The following is a 20,641-nucleotide window of genomic DNA, read 5'->3' as shown; positions in this document are numbered from 1 at the left end:
TGAATATTTTGGAGATCATCTTCAAGCTGACATACTACAAAATATAATTACTTTTGAAATAATATTTGTCAGAATAATGATTCAATTTTGTTATTACAAATTTATATATTTTATAATCTTAAACATTAAGCAGAAGCAATGCTAGATTATTCAATCAGTAAACCCAAATTAGTTTAGAAAGAATGTGGCCAAGTAGGATAAAAATGTATGAAAAAGTATTCTTTTTTTAAAAATTGAGATACACGAAACAGAATAGAGAGGCCAGAAATAAACCCACACAGTTATGGTCAATTAGTTTATGACAGAAGAGCCAAGAATATACAATCAGGAAAGGACAGTCTCTTCAATAAATGGTGTTGGGAAAACTGGACAACCACATGCAGAAAATGAAACTGGACTACTACCTTACACCCTACACAACATGCAACAATATGGATGGTCCTTGAGGGCATTATGCTAAGTGATATAAGTCAGACAGGAAAAGACAAATACCATATGATCTCACTTAAATGTGGAATTAAACAAATATATAACAACAACAACAAACAAAATTCATAGATACAGAGAAAAGATTGATGGTTGCCAGAGGTGGGGGCTGGGGGGTAGGAGAAATGGATGAAGGGGATCAAAATGTACAAATTTCCAGTTATAAGTCATGGGTATGTAACGTACAGCATGGTGACTACAGTTAATAATATGGTATTGCATTTTTGAAAGTTGCTAAGAGTGTAGATCTTAAAAGTCCTCATCACAAGAAAAAAATTTGTAACTATGTATGGTGATGGATGCTAACTAGACATTGTGGTGATCATTTCACAACATATATAAATATCAAATCATGTTGCATACCTGAAACTAATGTCATGTTATATGTCAATTATATCTCAATTAAAAATTGATGCAAAAAATCTTTAATTTTGTTGAAATCCAATTTTCATTTGTTGCTTCTGCTTTTGGTGTCATATCTCAGAGGCCAATGCCAATTTCAAGTCCATGAAGATTTACCTCTATATTTTTTCTTAAGAATTTTGTACTTTAGCTCCTTTAATAGATTTTATAATAAAATTTGATAATACTATGTGGAGATGGGAAAATATTACATACTCCCAGACACATACATACAGACACAGAGTTTTTAGTTTTAATTTTAACATTTCAGCAGAAAATTTAAAAACTCACTGGACAATATCAAAGAGCTGTGCCCCTTTGGTGGAAATGAATTATTAATTAAATTAAACTTAAAATAGACAAAAGACCTTAATGAGATTTTCTGTTGTCTTTTACCCAACAGAGACAATATCTTTATGAACCATCAATCCATTTACAGAGATCACTGAATGGTCAGACCATTAAACCAACAGAAGCTGGAACCAGAAATCAAGGCAGTACTCAAAAAGAATTAATATCCAATCCTTACTTTGCTATCAATTTACAAGAGTTCAGAACACAGGAGCATGAGTCCAACACACCACTGTGGATGAAAGGGGATCATATAAATCAATTTTGAAATATTTTGAATATTTTATATTTTGCCCTGATCATGTTTTATCTTTCTTCCTCCTAACAATGACCCCAAGTCTGATGAGCTGGAAAAGGGCTTACAAGACTTAGACTTAACTCTGTTTAATTTATATGAAAAAGCTTTTCTTTGAAAAGCCTTTTGTCATTCTTGCACCCAACGTTTCTCAACAAAAGGTCTGAGTAGGAGTGGAAGATGACTTGAAAAAAATTATATGGCAAGACTAGAGCATTACTTTGATAGGTATTTGTCTTTCAAAAGGTATGAATACCAGACTTTGGGCAGATTTCTAGGTTGTGAAAGTCAGAGACATTTGCGTTTATCTGGCTTTTGGAAGACATATTTATGTTCCAAAAAGATATATGAGAACCTAGGATCCCTTCCATTCCATCTCAAAGTAGCAAAAGTTTTCTTTTTCTGTTCTTTCCGGATGGAGGTAGATGGTTGTCTCTCTCCTGTATATAAATGGAGAAAATCCATTGTTCTCAGTCTCCTGCTCCATGGAGTGTCCAGCTACACTGGACTTCCTCGTGTCATTCCAGGGATAGGATCTGGGGCAAGAGGCTACTCACTTATTATTTACTGTAAGATAATTAATAAGAAATCTGACTCTGAATCAGATTACCTCTTGTGTGCATTCATGATAAAATTAATAAAGTTAAATAGTAAAAACCCAACAGGTATAACCATATTGATACATGCAAAAATATGTATGAATCTCAAAAAATTATTGTGAATGAAAAAAGCCAAACCAAAATGAATATATTCCACACTATTTAACTTATATAATTTTAAAAATGCAAACTATTCTATACTGACCAAAAACAGGTCAGTGGTTACCAGTAGATATATGGCAGTGTTGTTGAGGGGTGGGAGGAAGGCATTATAAAACAGGCAGGAGGACTTTTCCTGATGATAGATATGCTCATTATCTGGAATATGAGTTTCACATATGTAAAAACTTATCAAATTGTATGCTTTAAACATACGCACTTTACATATATGTCAATTATACCTAAATGTGACTTTCTTTAAAAAATCACTAAAGGAAGAAATGTCAAGCTACAGATTGGGAGAAAATAATTGCAAGTCATATATCTCATAAAGAACTTTTATGCAGATTAAAGCAACATTTTATCAACATTGTTGCCTGCAATAACAAGGAGAGAAGAAAATATGCAAAGTGTTAAAGTTGCTACCTGGTTTCTTGATGCTTATAGTAAAATGTGAGAGGAGAGAGAAACTGAAAGGAGTATTTTTTTTTAAACATCTTTATTTGAGTATAATTGCTTTACAATGGTGTGTTAGTTTCTGCTTTATAACAAAGTGAATCAGTTATATATATATACACATATGTTCCCATATCTCTTCCCTCTTGCGTCTCCCTCCCTCCCACCCTCCCTATCCCACCCCTCTAGGTGGTCACAAAGCACCGAGCTGATCTCCCTGTGCTATGTGGCTGCTTCCCACTAGCTATCTATTTTACGTTTGGTAGTGTATATATGTCCACGCCACTCTCTCACTTTGTCACAGCTTACCCTTCCCCCTCCCCATAGCCTCAAGTCCATTCTCTAGTAGGTCTGTGTCTTTGTTCCCGTCTTGCACCTAGGTTCTTCATGACCTTTTTTTTTTCTTAGATTCCATATATAGGTGTTAGCATATGGTATTTGTTTTTCTCTTTCTGACTTACTTCACTCTGTATGACAGACTGTAGGTCCATCCACCTCACTACAAATAACTCAATTTCGTTTCTTTTTATGGCTGAGTAATATTCCATTGTATATATGTGCCACATCTTCTTTATCCATTCATCTGTTGATGGACACTTACGTTGCTTCCATGTCCTGGCTATTGTAAATAGAGCTGCAATGAACATTTTGGTACATGACTCTTTTTGAATTATGGTTTTCTCAGGGTATATGCCCAGTAGCGGGATTGCTGGGTCGTACTAGAACAAAAAATTTCACAATTTGTATGGAAACACAAAAGACCCCGAATAGCCAAAGCAATATTGAAAATGAGAAACAGAGCTGGAGGAATCAGGCTCCCTGACTTCAGACGATACTACAAAGCTACAGTAATCAAGACAGTATGGTACTGGCACAACAACAGAAATATAGATCAATGCAACAGGATAGAAAGCCCAGAGATAAACCCACGCACATATGGTCACCTTAGCTTTGATAAAGGAGGCAAGAATATACAGTGGAGAAAGACAGTCTCTTCAATAAGTGGTGCTGGGAAAACTGGACAGGTACATGTAAAAGTATGAAATTAGAACACTCCCTAACACCATACACAAAAATAAACTCAAAATGGATTAAAGACCTAAATGTAAGGCCAGACACTATCAAACTCTTAGAGGAAAACATAGGCAGAACACTCTGTGACATAAATCACAGCAAGATCCTTTTTGATCCAGCTCCTAGAGAAATGGAAATAAAAACAAAAATTAACAAATGGGACCTAATGAAACTTAAAAGCTTTTGCACAGCAAAGGAAACTGTAAACAAGACCAAAAGACAACCCTCAGAATGGCAGAAAATATTTGCAAATGAAGCAACTGACAAAGCATTAATCTCCAAAATTTACAAGCAGCTCATGCAGCTCAATATCAAAAAAACAAACAACCCAATCCGAAAATGGGCAGAAGACCTAAACCGACATTTCTCCAAAGAAGATATACAGATTGCCAACAAACACATGGAAGAATGCTCAACATAATTAACCATTAGAGAAATGCAAATCAAAACTACAATGAGATATCATCTCACACTGGTCAGAATGGCCATCATCAAAAAATCTACAAACAATAAATGCTGGAGAGGGTGTGGAGAAAAGGGAACACTCTTGCACTGTTGGTGGGAATGTAAATTGATACAGCCACTATGGAGAACAGTATGGAGGTTCCTTAAAAAACTAAAAATAGAATTACCATACGACCCAGCAATCCCACTACTGGGCATATACCTTGAGAAAACCATAGTTCAAAAAGAGTCATGTACCACAATGTTCATTGCAGCTCTATTTTCAATAGCCAGGACATGGAAGCAACCTAAGTGTCCATCATCAGATGAATGGATAAAGAAGATGTGGCACATATATACAATGGAATATTACTCAGCTATAAAAAGGAACGAAATTGAGTTGTTTGTAGTGAGGTGGATGGAGTTAGAGTCTGTCATACAGAGTCAAGTAAGTCAGAAAGAGAAAAACAAATACAGTATGCTAACACATATATATGGAATCTAAGGAAAACAAAAAAAAAGGTCATGAAGAACCTAGTGGCAAGATGGGAATAAAGACACAGACCTACTAGAGAATGGACTTGAGGCTATGGGGAGGGGGAAGGGTAAGCTGTGACAAAGTGAGAGAGTGGCATGGACATATATACAGTACCAAACGTAAAATAGATAGCTAGTGGGAAGCAGCCGCATAGCACAGGGAGATAAGCTCGGTGCTTTGTGACCACCTAGAGGGGTGGCATAGGGAGGGTGGGAGGGAAGGAGATGCAAGAGGGAAGAGATATGGGAATATATGTATATGTATAACTGATTCACTTTGTTATAAAGCAGAAACTAACACACCATTGTAAAGCAATTATACTCCAATAAAGATGTTAAAAATAATAAAAATAAAAATAAAAATGGGCAAAGGACTTGAACAGACGTTTCTCCAGAGAAGACATACAAATGCCTAAAAAGCACATGAAAAGATGCTCAACATCCTAATCCTTAGGAAAATGCAAATCAAAAGCACAATGAGATACCAGTTCACATACACTAAGACAGCTATATAGAGAAAAATGCGGAAAGTAGTGTGTCAGTGAGGATGTAGAAAAATTGGAACACTTGTACAATGCTGGTGGAAATGTAAAACGGATCAGTCATTGTGGGAAACAGTTTGGTGGTTCCTCTAAAGTTAAACATGGAATTATCCCATGACCCAGCAATTCCACTCCTAGATATCTAGCCAAAAGAATTGGAAACCTGTATTCAAACAAAAACTTGTACATAAATGTTCATAGTAGCACTATTTACTATAGCCAAAGGTGAAAACATCACAAATTTCATCCAGAGAGGAATGGTAAGAATATGTGGTATATCCATATTCAGCTATAAAGAATATTTAGCCATAAATAGATTGAAATACTGTTACATGATACACAACATAGATGAACCTTGAAAACTTCAATCTAAGTAGAAGCCAAGCAGAAAAGGTTACATATCACATGATTCCATTTATATAAAATATCCAGAAAAGGCAAATCCATAATACAGAAAAGTGATTAGTGGTTGCCAAGAGTTGCGGGGAGAGGGAAATGGGGTGTGACAAAGGGTTTTCTTTTGTGTCAATGACAATATTCTGGAAATTCATAGTGGTAATGGTTGCACAACATTATGAATGAACTAAATTGCACTAAAATTTTCACTTTAAAATGGTTAGTTTTCTGTTATGTGAATATCACCTCAATTTTTAAAATGTAAATTAGAAGAGAGTAGGCCAATATTTCAAGAAAATTATGTTGTTTTAGCAGAAAGAAAACAAAACTTTAGATTTGTATTAGTATAATATTTGATGCTAAAATTCTTTTTGAAAATATTTTAAATAAACCTATCAAATGTTAGCCAACTTTGACACTGACAAATAAAATTCCCTTCCCATGAACCTTCCGTAGTACTCTATATCCATAAAGCATCTTTCTAGTACATCATCTACAAGTGGCAAAAATGGATATTTTCATTAAGAAGTGTATATATATATCTATATATATATATAAAGGTATATTACATAGGATATCCTCTACCATATGAATACAGGGGCAAAAAGTAAATAAACCTAAAATTAAGGCTAGTAATTGAAGTTTCAGTATTTATCTTTCTTAAAAATTATCTTAGTATCTAACAAATATACATTATTTAGATAAATTTAGCATCAGTTTAAGGTCTGAAGTTACCTGAATATTTTGGAGATCATCTTCAAGCTGACATACTACAAAATATAATTACTTTTGAAATAATATTTGTCAGAATAATGATTCAATTTTGTTATTACAAATTTATATATTTTATAATCTTAAACATTAAGCAGAAGCAATGCTAGATTATTCAATCAGTAAACCCAAATTAGTTTAGAAAGAATGTGGCCAAGTAGGATAAAAATGTATGAAAAAGTATTCTTTTTTTTAAAAATTGAGATACACGAAACAGAATAGAGAGGCCAGAAATAAACCCACACAGTTATGGTCAATTAGTTTATGACAGAAGAGCCAAGAATATACAATCAGGAAAGGACAGTCTCTTCAATAAATGGTGTTGGGAAAACTGGACAACCACATGCAGAAAATGAAACTGGACTACTACCTTACACCCTACACAACATGCAACAATATGGATGGTCCTTGAGGGCATTATGCTAAGTGATATAAGTCAGACAGGAAAAGACAAATACCATATGATCTCACTTAAATGTGGAATTAAACAAATATATAACAACAACAACAAACAAAATTCATAGATACAGAGAAAAGATTGATGGTTGCCAGAGGTGGGGGCTGGGGGGTAGGAGAAATGGATGAAGGGGATCAAAATGTACAAATTTCCAGTTATAAGTCATGGGTATGTAACGTACAGCATGGTGACTACAGTTAATAATATGGTATTGCATTTTTGAAAGTTGCTAAGAGTGTAGATCTTAAAAGTCCTCATCACAAGAAAAAAAATTTGTAACTATGTATGGTGATGGATGCTAACTAGACATTGTGGTGATCATTTCACAACATATATAAATATCAAATCATGTTGCATACCTGAAACTAATGTCATGTTATATGTCAATTATATCTCAATTAAAAATTGATGCAAAAAATCTTTAATTTTGTTGAAATCCAATTTTCATTTGTTGCTTCTGCTTTTGGTGTCATATCTCAGAGGCCAATGCCAATTTCAAGTCCATGAAGATTTACCTCTATATTTTTTCTTAAGAATTTTGTACTTTTAGCTCCTTTAATAGATTTTATAATAAAATTTGATAATACTATGTGGAGATGGGAAAATATTACATACTCCCAGACACATACATACAGACACAGAGTTTTTAGTTTTAATTTTAACATTTCAGCAGAAAATTTAAAAACTCACTGGACAATATCAAAGAGCTGTGCCCCTTTGGTGGAAATGAATTATTAATTAAATTAAACTTAAAATAGACAAAAGACCTTAATGAGATTTTCTGTTGTCTTTTACCCAACAGAGACAATATCTTTATGAACCATCAATCCATTTACAGAGATCACTGAATGGTCAGACCATTAAACCAACAGAAGCTGGAACCAGAAATCAAGGCAGTACTCAAAAAGAATTAATATCCAATCCTTACTTTGCTATCAATTTACAAGAGTTCAGAACACAGGAGCATGAGTCCAACACACCACTGTGGATGAAAGGGGATCATATAAATCAATTTTGAAATATTTTGAATATTTTATATTTTGCCCTGATCATGTTTTATCTTTCTTCCTCCTAACAATGACCCCAAGTCTGATGAGCTGGAAAAGGGCTTACAAGACTTAGACTTAACTCTGTTTAATTTATATGAAAAAGCTTTTCTTTGAAAAGCCTTTTGTCATTCTTGCACCCAACGTTTCTCAACAAAAGGTCTGAGTAGGAGTGGAAGATGACTTGAAAAAAATTATATGGCAAGACTAGAGCATTACTTTGATAGGTATTTGTCTTTCAAAAGGTATGAATACCAGACTTTGGGCAGATTTCTAGGTTGTGAAAGTCAGAGACATTTGCGTTTATCTGGCTTTTGGAAGACATATTTATGTTCCAAAAAGATATATGAGAACCTAGGATCCCTTCCATTCCATCTCAAAGTAGCAAAAGTTTTCTTTTTCTGTTCTTTCCGGATGGAGGTAGATGGTTGTCTCTCTCCTGTATATAAATGGAGAAAATCCATTGTTCTCAGTCTCCTGCTCCATGGAGTGTCCAGCTACACTGGACTTCCTCGTGTCATTCCAGGGATAGGATCTGGGGCAAGAGGCTACTCACTTATTATTTACTGTAAGATAATTAATAAGAAATCTGACTCTGAATCAGATTACCTCTTGTGTGCATTCATGATAAAATTAATAAAGTTAAATAGTAAAAACCCAACAGGTATAACCATATTGATACATGCAAAAATATGTATGAATCTCAAAAAATTATTGTGAATGAAAAAAGCCAAACCAAAATGAATATATTCCACACTATTTAACTTATATAATTTTAAAAATGCAAACTATTCTATACTGACCAAAAACAGGTCAGTGGTTACCAGTAGATATATGGCAGTGTTGTTGAGGGGTGGGAGGAAGGCATTATAAAACAGGCAGGAGGACTTTTCCTGATGATAGATATGCTCATTATCTGGAATATGAGTTTCACATATGTAAAAACTTATCAAATTGTATGCTTTAAACATACGCACTTTACATATATGTCAATTATACCTAAATGTGACTTTCTTTAAAAAATCACTAAAGGAAGAAATGTCAAGCTACAGATTGGGAGAAAATAATTGCAAGTCATATATCTCATAAAGAACTTTTATGCAGATTAAAGCAACATTTTATCAACATTGTTGCCTGCAATAACAAGGAGAGAAGAAAATATGCAAAGTGTTAAAGTTGCTACCTGGTTTCTTGATGCTTATAGTAAAATGTGAGAGGAGAGAGAAACTGAAAGGAGTATTTTTTTTTAAACATCTTTATTTGAGTATAATTGCTTTACAATGGTGTGTTAGTTTCTGCTTTATAACAAAGTGAATCAGTTATATATATATACACATATGTTCCCATATCTCTTCCCTCTTGCGTCTCCCTCCCTCCCACCCTCCCTATCCCACCCCTCTAGGTGGTCACAAAGCACCGAGCTGATCTCCCTGTGCTATGTGGCTGCTTCCCACTAGCTATCTATTTTACGTTTGGTAGTGTATATATGTCCACGCCACTCTCTCACTTTGTCACAGCTTACCCTTCCCCCTCCCCATAGCCTCAAGTCCATTCTCTAGTAGGTCTGTGTCTTTGTTCCCGTCTTGCACCTAGGTTCTTCATGACCTTTTTTTTTTCTTAGATTCCATATATAGGTGTTAGCATATGGTATTTGTTTTTCTCTTTCTGACTTACTTCACTCTGTATGACAGACTGTAGGTCCATCCACCTCACTACAAATAACTCAATTTCGTTTCTTTTTATGGCTGAGTAATATTCCATTGTATATATGTGCCACATCTTCTTTATCCATTCATCTGTTGATGGACACTTACGTTGCTTCCATGTCCTGGCTATTGTAAATAGAGCTGCAATGAACATTTTGGTACATGACTCTTTTTGAATTATGGTTTTCTCAGGGTATATGCCCAGTAGCGGGATTGCTGGGTCGTACTAGAACAAAAAATTTCACAATTTGTATGGAAACACAAAAGACCCCGAATAGCCAAAGCAATATTGAAAATGAGAAACAGAGCTGGAGGAATCAGGCTCCCTGACTTCAGACGATACTACAAAGCTACAGTAATCAAGACAGTATGGTACTGGCACAACAACAGAAATATAGATCAATGCAACAGGATAGAAAGCCCAGAGATAAACCCACGCACATATGGTCACCTTAGCTTTGATAAAGGAGGCAAGAATATACAGTGGAGAAAGACAGTCTCTTCAATAAGTGGTGCTGGGAAAACTGGACAGGTACATGTAAAAGTATGAAATTAGAACACTCCCTAACACCATACACAAAAATAAACTCAAAATGGATTAAAGACCTAAATGTAAGGCCAGACACTATCAAACTCTTAGAGGAAAACATAGGCAGAACACTCTGTGACATAAATCACAGCAAGATCCTTTTTGATCCAGCTCCTAGAGAAATGGAAATAAAAACAAAAATTAACAAATGGGACCTAATGAAACTTAAAAGCTTTTGCACAGCAAAGGAAACTGTAAACAAGACCAAAAGACAACCCTCAGAATGGCAGAAAATATTTGCAAATGAAGCAACTGACAAAGCATTAATCTCCAAAATTTACAAGCAGCTCATGCAGCTCAATATCAAAAAAACAAACAACCCAATCCGAAAATGGGCAGAAGACCTAAACCGACATTTCTCCAAAGAAGATATACAGATTGCCAACAAACACATGGAAGAATGCTCAACATAATTAACCATTAGAGAAATGCAAATCAAAACTACAATGAGATATCATCTCACACTGGTCAGAATGGCCATCATCAAAAAATCTACAAACAATAAATGCTGGAGAGGGTGTGGAGAAAAGGGAACACTCTTGCACTGTTGGTGGGAATGTAAATTGATACAGCCACTATGGAGAACAGTATGGAGGTTCCTTAAAAAACTAAAAATAGAATTACCATACGACCCAGCAATCCCACTACTGGGCATATACCTTGAGAAAACCATAGTTCAAAAAGAGTCATGTACCACAATGTTCATTGCAGCTCTATTTTCAATAGCCAGGACATGGAAGCAACCTAAGTGTCCATCATCAGATGAATGGATAAAGAAGATGTGGCACATATATACAATGGAATATTACTCAGCTATAAAAAGGAACGAAATTGAGTTGTTTGTAGTGAGGTGGATGGAGTTAGAGTCTGTCATACAGAGTCAAGTAAGTCAGAAAGAGAAAAACAAATACAGTATGCTAACACATATATATGGAATCTAAGGAAAACAAAAAAAAAGGTCATGAAGAACCTAGTGGCAAGATGGGAATAAAGACACAGACCTACTAGAGAATGGACTTGAGGCTATGGGGAGGGGGAAGGGTAAGCTGTGACAAAGTGAGAGAGTGGCATGGACATATATACAGTACCAAACGTAAAATAGATAGCTAGTGGGAAGCAGCCGCATAGCACAGGGAGATAAGCTCGGTGCTTTGTGACCACCTAGAGGGGTGGCATAGGGAGGGTGGGAGGGAAGGAGATGCAAGAGGGAAGAGATATGGGAATATATGTATATGTATAACTGATTCACTTTGTTATAAAGCAGAAACTAACACACCATTGTAAAGCAATTATACTCCAATAAAGATGTTAAAAATAATAAAAATAAAAATAAAAATGGGCAAAGGACTTGAACAGACGTTTCTCCAGAGAAGACATACAAATGCCTAAAAAGCACATGAAAAGATGCTCAACATCCTAATCCTTAGGAAAATGCAAATCAAAAGCACAATGAGATACCAGTTCACATACACTAAGACAGCTATATAGAGAAAAATGCGGAAAGTAGTGTGTCAGTGAGGATGTAGAAAAATTGGAACACTTGTACAATGCTGGTGGAAATGTAAAACGGATCAGTCATTGTGGGAAACAGTTTGGTGGTTCCTCTAAAGTTAAACATGGAATTATCCCATGACCCAGCAATTCCACTCCTAGATATCTAGCCAAAAGAATTGGAAACCTGTATTCAAACAAAAACTTGTACATAAATGTTCATAGTAGCACTATTTACTATAGCCAAAGGTGAAAACATCACAAATTTCATCCAGAGAGGAATGGTAAGAATATGTGGTATATCCATATTCGGCTATAAAGAATATTTAGCCATAAATAGATTGAAATACTGTTACATGATACACAACATAGATGAACCTTGAAAACTTCAATCTAAGTAGAAGCCAAGCAGAAAAGGTTACATATCACATGATTCCATTTATATAAAATATCCAGAAAAGGCAAATCCATAATACAGAAAAGTGATTAGTGGTTGCCAAGAGTTGCGGGGAGAGGGAAATGGGGTGTGACAAAGGGTTTTCTTTTGTGTCAATGACAATATTCTGGAAATTCATAGTGGTAATGGTTGCACAACATTATGAATGAACTAAATTGCACTAAAATTTTCACTTTAAAATGGTTAGTTTTCTGTTATGTGAATATCACCTCAATTTTTAAAATGTAAATTAGAAGAGAGTAGGCCAATATTTCAAGAAAATTATGTTGTTTTAGCAGAAAGAAAACAAAACTTTAGATTTGTATTAGTATAATATTTGATGCTAAAATTCTTTTTGAAAATATTTTAAATAAACCTATCAAATGTTAGCCAACTTTGACACTGACAAATAAAATTCCCTTCCCGTGAACCTTCCGTAGTACTCTATATCCATAAAGCATCTTTCTAGTACATCATCTACAAGTGGCAAAAATGGATATTTTCATTAAGAAGTGTATATATATATCTATATATATATATAAAGGTATATTACATAGGATATCCTCTACCATATGAATACAGGGGCAAAAAGTAAATAAACCTAAAATTAAGGCTAGTAATTGAAGTTTCAGTATTTATCTTTCTTAAAAATTATCTTAGTATCTAACAAATATACATTATTTAGATAAATTTAGCATCAGTTTAAGGTCTTAAGTTACCTGAATATTTTGGAGATCATCTTCAAGCTGACATACTACAAAATATAATTACTTTTGAAATAATATTTGTCAGAATAATGATTCAATTTTGTTATTACAAATTTATATATTTTATAATCTTAAACATTAAGCAGAAGCAATGCTAGATTATTCAATCAGTAAACCCAAATTAGTTTAGAAAGAATGTGGCCAAGTAGGATAAAAATGTATGAAAAAGTATTCTTTTTTTTAAAAATTGAGATACACGAAACAGAATAGAGAGGCCAGAAATAAACCCACACAGTTATGGTCAATTAGTTTATGACAGAAGAGCCAAGAATATACAATCAGGAAAGGACAGTCTCTTCAATAAATGGTGTTGGGAAAACTGGACAACCACATGCAGAAAATGAAACTGGACTACTACCTTACACCCTACACAACATGCAACAATATGGATGGTCCTTGAGGGCATTATGCTAAGTGATATAAGTCAGACAGGAAAAGACAAATACCATATGATCTCACTTAAATGTGGAATTAAACAAATATATAACAACAACAACAAACAAAATTCATAGATACAGAGAAAAGATTGATGGTTGCCAGAGGTGGGGGCTGGGGGGTAGGAGAAATGGATGAAGGGGATCAAAATGTACAAATTTCCAGTTATAAGTCATGGGTATGTAACGTACAGCATGGTGACTACAGTTAATAATATGGTATTGCATTTTTGAAAGTTGCTAAGAGTGTAGATCTTAAAAGTCCTCATCACAAGAAAAAAAATTTGTAACTATGTATGGTGATGGATGCTAACTAGACATTGTGGTGATCATTTCACAACATATATAAATATCAAATCATGTTGCATACCTGAAACTAATGTCATGTTATATGTCAATTATATCTCAATTAAAAATTGATGCAAAAAATCTTTAATTTTGTTGAAATCCAATTTTCATTTGTTGCTTCTGCTTTTGGTGTCATATCTCAGAGGCCAATGCCAATTTCAAGTCCATGAAGATTTACCTCTATATTTTTTCTTAAGAATTTTGTACTTTTAGCTCCTTTAATAGATTTTATAATAAAATTTGATAATACTATGTGGAGATGGGAAAATATTACATACTCCCAGACACATACATACAGACACAGAGTTTTTAGTTTTAATTTTAACATTTCAGCAGAAAATTTAAAAACTCACTGGACAATATCAAAGAGCTGTGCCCCTTTGGTGGAAATGAATTATTAATTAAATTAAACTTAAAATAGACAAAAGACCTTAATGAGATTTTCTGTTGTCTTTTACCCAACAGAGACAATATCTTTATGAACCATCAATCCATTTACAGAGATCACTGAATGGTCAGACCATTAAACCAACAGAAGCTGGAACCAGAAATCAAGGCAGTACTCAAAAAGAATTAATATCCAATCCTTACTTTGCTATCAATTTACAAGAGTTCAGAACACAGGAGCATGAGTCCAACACACCACTGTGGATGAAAGGGGATCATATAAATCAATTTTGAAATATTTTGAATATTTTATATTTTGCCCTGATCATGTTTTATCTTTCTTCCTCCTAACAATGACCCCAAGTCTGATGAGCTGGAAAAGGGCTTACAAGACTTAGACTTAACTCTGTTTAATTTATATGAAAAAGCTTTTCTTTGAAAAGCCTTTTGTCATTCTTGCACCCAACGTTTCTCAACAAAAGGTCTGAGTAGGAGTGGAAGATGACTTGAAAAAAATTATATGGCAAGACTAGAGCATTACTTTGATAGGTATTTGTCTTTCAAAAGGTATGAATACCAGACTTTGGGCAGATTTCTAGGTTGTGAAAGTCAGAGACATTTGCGTTTATCTGGCTTTTGGAAGACATATTTATGTTCCAAAAAGATATATGAGAACCTAGGATCCCTTCCATTCCATCTCAAAGTAGCAAAAGTTTTCTTTTTCTGTTCTTTCCGGATGGAGGTAGATGGTTGTCTCTCTCCTGTATATAAATGGAGAAAATCCATTGTTCTCAGTCTCCTGCTCCATGGAGTGTCCAGCTACACTGGACTTCCTCGTGTCATTCCAGGGATAGGATCTGGGGCAAGAGGCTACTCACTTATTATTTACTGTAAGATAATTAATAAGAAATCTGACTCTGAATCAGATTACCTCTTGTGTGCATTCATGATAAAATTAATAAAGTTAAATAGTAAAAACCCAACAGGTATAACCATATTGATACATGCAAAAATATGTATGAATCTCAAAAAATTATTGTGAATGAAAAAAGCCAAACCAAAATGAATATATTCCACACTATTTAACTTATATAATTTTAAAAATGCAAACTATTCTATACTGACCAAAAACAGGTCAGTGGTTACCAGTAGATATATGGCAGTGTTGTTGAGGGGTGGGAGGAAGGCATTATAAAACAGGCAGGAGGACTTTTCCTGATGATAGATATGCTCATTATCTGGAATATGAGTTTCACATATGTAAAAACTTATCAAATTGTATGCTTTAAACATACGCACTTTACATATATGTCAATTATACCTAAATGTGACTTTCTTTAAAAAATCACTAAAGGAAGAAATGTCAAGCTACAGATTGGGAGAAAATAATTGCAAGTCATATATCTCATAAAGAACTTTTATGCAGATTAAAGCAACATTTTATCAACATTGTTGCCTGCAATAACAAGGAGAGAAGAAAATATGCAAAGTGTTAAAGTTGCTACCTGGTTTCTTGATGCTTATAGTAAAATGTGAGAGGAGAGAGAAACTGAAAGGAGTATTTTTTTTTAAACATCTTTATTTGAGTATAATTGCTTTACAATGGTGTGTTAGTTTCTGCTTTATAACAAAGTGAATCAGTTATATATATATACACATATGTTCCCATATCTCTTCCCTCTTGCGTCTCCCTCCCTCCCACCCTCCCTATCCCACCCCTCTAGGTGGTCACAAAGCACCGAGCTGATCTCCCTGTGCTATGTGGCTGCTTCCCACTAGCTATCTATTTTACGTTTGGTAGTGTATATATGTCCACGCCACTCTCTCACTTTGTCACAGCTTACCCTTCCCCCTCCCCATAGCCTCAAGTCCATTCTCTAGTAGGTCTGTGTCTTTGTTCCCGTCTTGCACCTAGGTTCTTCATGACCTTTTTTTTTTCTTAGATTCCATATATAGGTGTTAGCATATGGTATTTGTTTTTCTCTTTCTGACTTACTTCACTCTGTATGACAGACTGTAGGTCCATCCACCTCACTACAAATAACTCAATTTCGTTTCTTTTTATGGCTGAGTAATATTCCATTGTATATATGTGCCACATCTTCTTTATCCATTCATCTGTTGATGGACACTTACGTTGCTTCCATGTCCTGGCTATTGTAAATAGAGCTGCAATGAACATTTTGGTACATGACTCTTTTTGAATTATGGTTTTCTCAGGGTATATGCCCAGTAGCGGGATTGCTGGGTCGTACTAGAACAAAAAATTTCACAATTTGTATGGAAACACAAAAGACCCCGAATAGCCAAAGCAATATTGAAAATGAGAAACAGAGCTGGAGGAATCAGGCTCCCTGACTTCAGACGATACTACAAAGCTACAGTAATCAAGACAGTATGGTACTGGCACAACAACAGAAATATAGATCAATGCAACAGGATAGAAAGCCCAGAGATAAACCCACGCACATATGGTCACCTTAGCTTTGATAAAGGAGGCAAGAATATACAGTGGAGAAAGACAGTCTCTTCAATAAGTGGTGCTGGGAAAACTGGACAGGTACATGTAAAAGTATGAAATTAGAACACTCCCTAACACCATACACAAAAATAAACTCAAAATGGATTAAAGACCTAAATGTAAGGCCAGACACTATCAAACTCTTAGAGGAAAACATAGGCAGAACACTCTGTGACATAAATCACAGCAAGATCCTTTTTGATCCAGCTCCTAGAGAAATGGAAATAAAAACAAAAATTAACAAATGGGACCTAATGAAACTTAAAAGCTTTTGCACAGCAAAGGAAACTGTAAACAAGACCAAAAGACAACCCTCAGAATGGCAGAAAATATTTGCAAATGAAGCAACTGACAAAGCATTAATCTCCAAAATTTACAAGCAGCTCATGCAGCTCAATATCAAAAAAACAAACAACCCAATCCGAAAATGGGCAGAAGACCTAAACCGACATTTCTCCAAAGAAGATATACAGATTGCCAACAAACACATGGAAGAATGCTCAACATAATTAACCATTAGAGAAATGCAAATCAAAACTACAATGAGATATCATCTCACACTGGTCAGAATGGCCATCATCAAAAAATCTACAAACAATAAATGCTGGAGAGGGTGTGGAGAAAAGGGAACACTCTTGCACTGTTGGTGGGAATGTAAATTGATACAGCCACTATGGAGAACAGTATGGAGGTTCCTTAAAAAACTAAAAATAGAATTACCATACGACCCAGCAATCCCACTACTGGGCATATACCTTGAGAAAACCATAGTTCAAAAAGAGTCATGTACCACAATGTTCATTGCAGCTCTATTTTCAATAGCCAGGACATGGAAGCAACCTAAGTGTCCATCATCAGATGAATGGATAAAGAAGATGTGGCACATATATACAATGGAATATTACTCAGCTATAAAAAGGAACGAAATTGAGTTGTTTGTAGTGAGGTGGATGGAGTTAGAGTCTGTCATACAGAGTCAAGTAAGTCAGAAAGAGAAAAACAAATACAGTATGCTAACACATATATATGGAATCTAAGGAAAACAAAAAAAAAGGTCATGAAGAACCTAGTGGCAAGATGGGAATAAAGACACAGACCTACTAGAGAATGGACTTGAGGCTATGGGGAGGGGGAAGGGTAAGCTGTGACAAAGTGAGAGAGTGGCATGGACATATATACAGTACCAAACGTAAAATAGATAGCTAGTGGGAAGCAGCCGCATAGCACAGGGAGATAAGCTCGGTGCTTTGTGACCACCTAGAGGGGTGGCATAGGGAGGGTGGGAGGGAAGGAGATGCAAGAGGGAAGAGATATGGGAATATATGTATATGTATAACTGATTCACTTTGTTATAAAGCAGAAACTAACACACCATTGTAAAGCAATTATACTCCAATAAAGATGTTAAAAATAATAAAAATAAAAATAAAAATGGGCAAAGGACTTGAACAGACGTTTCTCCAGAGAAGACATACAAATGCCTAAAAAGCACATGAAAAGATGCTCAACATCCTAATCCTTAGGAAAATGCAAATCAAAAGCACAATGAGATACCAGTTCACATACACTAAGACAGCTATATAGAGAAAAATGCGGAAAGTAGTGTGTCAGTGAGGATGTAGAAAAATTGGAACACTTGTACAATGCTGGTGGAAATGTAAAACGGATCAGTCATTGTGGGAAACAGTTTGGTGGTTCCTCTAAAGTTAAACATGGAATTATCCCATGACCCAGCAATTCCACTCCTAGATATCTAGCCAAAAGAATTGGAAACCTGTATTCAAACAAAAACTTGTACATAAATGTTCATAGTAGCACTATTTACTATAGCCAAAGGTGAAAACATCACAAATTTCATCCAGAGAGGAATGGTAAGAATATGTGGTATATCCATATTCAGCTATAAAGAATATTTAGCCATAAATAGATTGAAATACTGTTACATGATACACAACATAGATGAACCTTGAAAACTTCAATCTAAGTAGAAGCCAAGCAGAAAAGGTTACATATCACATGATTCCATTTATATAAAATATCCAGAAAAGGCAAATCCATAATACAGAAAAGTGATTAGTGGTTGCCAAGAGTTGCGGGGAGAGGGAAATGGGGTGTGACAAAGGGTTTTCTTTTGTGTCAATGACAATATTCTGGAAATTCATAGTGGTAATGGTTGCACAACATTATGAATGAACTAAATTGCACTAAAATTTTCACTTTAAAATGGTTAGTTTTCTGTTATGTGAATATCACCTCAATTTTTAAAATGTAAATTAGAAGAGAGTAGGCCAATATTTCAAGAAAATTATGTTGTTTTAGCAGAAAGAAAACAAAACTTTAGATTTGTATTAGTATAATATTTGATGCTAAAATTCTTTTTGAAAATATTTTAAATAAACCTATCAAATGTTAGCCAACTTTGACACTGACAAATAAAATTCCCTTCCCGTGAACCTTCCGTAGTACTCTATATCCATAAAGCATCTTTCTAGTACATCATCTACAAGTGGCAAAAATGGATATTTTCATTAAGAAGTGTATATATATATCTATATATATATATAAAGGTATATTACATAGGATATCCTCTACCATATGAATACAGGGGCAAAAAGTAAATAAACCTAAAATTAAGGCTAGTAATTGAAGTTTCAGTATTTATCTTTCTTAAAAATTATCTTAGTATCTAACAAATATACATTATTTAGATAAATTTAGCATCAGTTTAAGGTCTTAAGTTACCTGAATATTTTGGAGATCATCTTCAAGCTGACATACTACAAAATATAATTACTTTTGAAATAATATTTGTCAGAATAATGATTCAATTTTGTTATTACAAATTTATATATTTTATAATCTTAAACATTAAGCAGAAGCAATGCTAGATTATTCAATCAGTAAACCCAAATTAGTTTAGAAAGAATGTGGCCAAGTAGGATAAAAATGTATGAAAAAGTATTCTTTTTTTTAAAAATTGAGATACACGAAACAGAATAGAGAGGCCAGAAATAAACCCACACAGTTATGGTCAATTAGTTTATGACAGAAGAGCCAAGAATATACAATCAGGAAAGGACAGTCTCTTCAATAAATGGTGTTGGGAAAACTGGACAACCACATGCAGAAAATGAAACTGGACTACTACCTTACACCCTACACAACATGCAACAATATGGATGGTCCTTGAGGGCATTATGCTAAGTGATATAAGTCAGACAGGAAAAGACAAATACCATATGATCTCACTTAAATGTGGAATTAAACAAATATATAACAACAACAACAAACAAAATTCATAGATACAGAGAAAAGATTGATGGTTGCCAGAGGTGGGGGCTGGGGGGTAGGAGAAATGGATGAAGGGGATCAAAATGTACAAATTTCCAGTTATAAGTCATGGGTATGTAACGTACAGCATGGTGACTACAGTTAATAATATGGTATTGCATTTTTGAAAGTTGCTAAGAGTGTAGATCTTAAAAGTCCTCATCACAAGAAAAAAAATTTGTAACTATGTATGGTGATGGATGCTAACTAGACATTGTGGTGATCATTTCACAACATATATAAATATCAAATCATGTTGCATACCTGAAACTAATGTCATGTTATATGTCAATTATATCTCAATTAAAAATTGATGCAAAAAATCTTTAATTTTGTTGAAATCCAATTTTCATTTGTTGCTTCTGCTTTTGGTGTCATATCTCAGAGGCCAATGCCAATTTCAAGTCCATGAAGATTTACCTCTATATTTTTTCTTAAGAATTTTGTACTTTTAGCTCCTTTAATAGATTTTATAATAAAATTTGATAATACTATGTGGAGATGGGAAAATATTACATACTCCCAGACACATACATACAGACACAGAGTTTTTAGTTTTAATTTTAACATTTCAGCAGAAAATTTAAAAACTCACTGGACAATATCAAAGAGCTGTG

This window comes from Eubalaena glacialis, chromosome X, assembly GCF_028564815.1.
Source record: "Eubalaena glacialis isolate mEubGla1 chromosome X, mEubGla1.1.hap2.+ XY, whole genome shotgun sequence".
NCBI classification, from domain to species: Eukaryota; Metazoa; Chordata; class Mammalia; order Artiodactyla; family Balaenidae; genus Eubalaena; species Eubalaena glacialis.
Note: the sequence above shows the minus strand (reverse complement) of the source record.